The 3,522-nt window shown below is 45.9% G+C and overlaps 1 protein-coding gene across 1 annotated transcript in view; it reads left to right on the plus strand.

Moving 5' to 3' along the window:
- Positions 1-577: 577 nt before the first annotated feature.
- The window catches only part of LOC105235150 (P antigen family member 3-like), a 61,962-nt gene continuing 59,017 nt past the window's right edge, over positions 578-3,522 (plus strand). The window contains exon 1 of the mRNA XM_034649022.1: positions 578-644. The gene's annotated coding sequence lies outside the window, so the exon portion shown is untranslated. The remainder of the gene's footprint in view (positions 645-3,522) is intronic.

Here is a 3,522-nt window from a genome sequence, read left to right on the forward strand (position 1 = left end):
AGCTTAAATCTCAGGACCAATATCTACAGAACTTTCTGAACCACACACTGACTGAATGACTACAGATACATACAGAGAAATTAGAAGTTAGTAACCAATCCAGTGACTTAAATGTGCAGTACACAGAAAATAACCAAACAGGTATTAATGTGTTCATCATGCAGAGGTCAGAAAATTCATTCAAGTATGACACAACAACCAAAAGCAAAACAGGAAACAACTAATCAAAATGTAGAAAATAGGTATTAAAATAATTAATAGCTACTTTCATCACAGTTATTTCCCTGATAAACATTAGGCACCAATGGTGAGTTGCGACTCTCTGTCCACAAAGTACCTGGATGCATAGGAGAGATTGGGAATTGGAAAAGCAGACCGTTGAAGCCTCTGTTCTTCTCCTGGGCTAACCCCGTGATTGCGAGTTCCTGCTGCAGCACAGGCGGGGAAAACCTCAACCCACCCTGCACGTGCCCAACTCTGCACGCATGCTCATTGATGTCAGAGAACAGTGCGAATGCTCATTGCCCTGAGCAAGTGTTGCTGGGCATGCGCATTGCTGCCCGTGTTCTGCTAGCAGAGCTGAAATCATTTGAGGCGGTCGTGTTCTCTCTGCCCTGAGCTTTCCCGCTACCTGAATTCGACTGGTAGGTCCCAGGATCAGTCCTGCCAGGAGTTTAAGTGTGAGGCAGGATGGGGAGGGAGCCAGTGGGCGTCGGGCAGCTGGGACAGTAGATCTGTGGCGTCCTAGGTGGAAGTTCCGAGGAGCTAGCGCCCTTCTCCTCACAGGCTTTGCGGCCGCCATTGCGCTCATCTTCGAGGTGGGGCCGGGGCAAGTAGGATAGTGGGCCCAGGAGGGGAGATGACGAGGGGGCGAGGCCTGGCCCCGGGGGGGGGGTGAGGGTTCTGTTCCCTGCTTAGTTGAGGTATCTGGGTAATGGAATCACCTGCAACTGCCGGCGGAGCACAGAGGCCAGGAATCTCAGTGGGACCCTCGGCAGGGAGCCGACCAGGCGGTATAGGAAAGGCCAGGAAGTGGGGAATGCTGGGGGCTTGTAACTGGGTCCCCCGAGATTTGTAGTGCACTTCGCAGAGTATCGGGGTAGGAGGCGGCCCGTGGGTCTGTTGCGCAGCTGGACATCAGAACCCTTGTAGTGCGAAGACAACTACAGACAGTATAAGAAGGATTGTTTCTTTCTCTGTGTTCCAGCAAAACGTTATTTAAGGCAGTAAAATGAACCTAGTAAATGGGAATGAGATCAAAGCAGAAGTGACTCAGGTTTCAATGTCCTGCACTGTTTTCTCAAACGCCTTTGTACTGGGCAATCTAGCTGTGATTAAGCCTCGTGTTTTAGCCTGTCCGTAAGGTGATTTCATGGCCAGCCTGGCTGATGGAAAGGATCTTGCATCCCATGTGTTTGGTGTGACCGCAGCGTGTACGCTACCTTGATACTAGGTTGGCTTTCAAAGTATTTTCAAGGTAAAAAAAAAATGAAACCTTTTTGGCCTTGGAAGAGGTATACCTCTCCTTTAGAGTACGTTTTCCAAATACCAATATTCTCCTTTCAGGGTGAACTATGTGGCCGAGTCAGATCAAGATCCAAGTCCAATCAAAGAAAGGATGATCGAGGGTCTAACCAGCATGTGGCTGTGAGTACTTCCAGATCCGATGTTTTTGAATGCAGTACATTTATTGCTCTGAAAATTTTGAGGAGCTGCAAACTTACAGATGCAGTGATAAAAGCTTCCCTGCTGGAAGAGGGAAAGAAACATTGAACCAGAAGGAATCCATATTTCTGTTGCCTGTGGAAATACACCCTATGGCTTCTTTGTCATGTNTTCTTTGTCATGGTTATTAACGACCAAATGTGCATGCCCATCCCAGCATCCTTTACAGTAGACTCCAAAGTGCTTGTGGCTGCCTCTTGTTAGAGTAGCCGCTCTGGGGAAGAGTAACTTTTAAGTAGTCCATAGAATCATGATGTGGGTGTCTCTTTGTGCTTATTCATTATTTGATAGCAGACTGTGTAATGTATATTTATTCTGTTAGCATGTATTAACGACACACCTTTTTATCTGTGCACATACACACACCCCTAGGAGCAACAGCCCAGTGATGAGCACCCGAAACAGAAGGAGGTACCACCTGCGAGTCAGGACATTATACGTGATCAAGGGAAGGAAGTTGAAGGAGCACCTGTGGCTCAAGGTGAAGGGAAAGGGACGCAGAATGTCTGCAGGGACGGGGGGCGTGTGTGCATCATGCGTTATGACGTACCAGAACACGAGGAAAGAACAGATGAGAAGAGAATCTCAGTCATTTCCGGAAGGTGGGTTGAAAATGTGAAGAGAGTGTCGTGTGCAGCTTCATGTAGTCCTTTGCCATAATGAATCTCCCCTTTTTCCTCAAGAATGAATCGGTGTGCTTGAAAATGCAGTCTTCCCTAAATTAGAGGAAAATGTTTCACTGACTATAAAAATATACATCGTTTCACTGGTTTAATTTGTTCTTCTTACAACATTTTTGTGTGGCCTTTTCACTCATTTCATCCAAAGCTTAAGCAGTTTTCAGCTGCATAAGCAGAGTGCCAACTCAGCATATCCTATGACATATGGAATAAAGCCGGTTTGCATTGGGATGGGAGCCCCATTTTATAAATGAGAAAACTAAGGCTCAGGGATTGTGGCTTGCCAAAGACCGCATGACACATGGAGACGTAATTCATTTTTCGTTACAAGGTTCGTGTTCTTGGGGAACCTGGCTGGCTCAGTCGATAGAGCGTGTGACTCTTGACCTCGGGGTCGACAGTTCAAGGCCCATACTCAGTGTAGACATTACCTAGAATAAGAAATTTTAAAGAGGTTTCTGTTCTGCCTACCATCTGTATGGTGGTACAAACAAGTGCATGGTTTTGTATAGAATGCTTACTACTCAGAGGTGTCTGTACTGCAAAGTAGCTTGCTACTCGTACAGGAATCAATCCAGTTCAGGGGAGCAGGAGAGAGACTCCAGGAAAGAGCTCAATGAATGAGAGCCACTGTCTGATTATTCGTCTGATACGGTACATTTCGTAAGAGCTGGGTAATTCAGGAAAGTGGCCTTAGGGTCACTATATTAGTATGATTTTTAAGCGGCTTTAAAAGGTATTGAAATACCTTTATGAGTAGGAAAATCAAAAGTATCTTAAATGATCATGAAATAAGAAAGGAGTGTCTTCCAAATATAGCCTTTTCAGCAAGTAATTGTGGTGAATTATTGACACCATGCAGGCCATGGGTTATGTTAGAAATTTGCAGTTAAGAGGGTTCCACAAGGGGCGCCTGGGTGGCTCAGTCAGTTAACCATCTGCCTTCGGCTCAGGTCAGTGATCCCAGGGTCCTGGGATTGGGTCCCATGTTGGGCTCTTTCTCACTATCTCTATCTCTCTCTCAAATGAATCAATAAAATCTTTGAAAAAAACAAAGAAAGAGGGTTCCACAAACCTCTTCCTGACAACAAAGTCCATTAATTTCTTTCCACTTCAC

The sequence above is a fragment of the Ailuropoda melanoleuca genome, chromosome X (genome assembly GCF_002007445.2).
Source record: "Ailuropoda melanoleuca isolate Jingjing chromosome X, ASM200744v2, whole genome shotgun sequence".
NCBI lineage: Eukaryota > Metazoa > Chordata > Mammalia > Carnivora > Ursidae > Ailuropoda > Ailuropoda melanoleuca.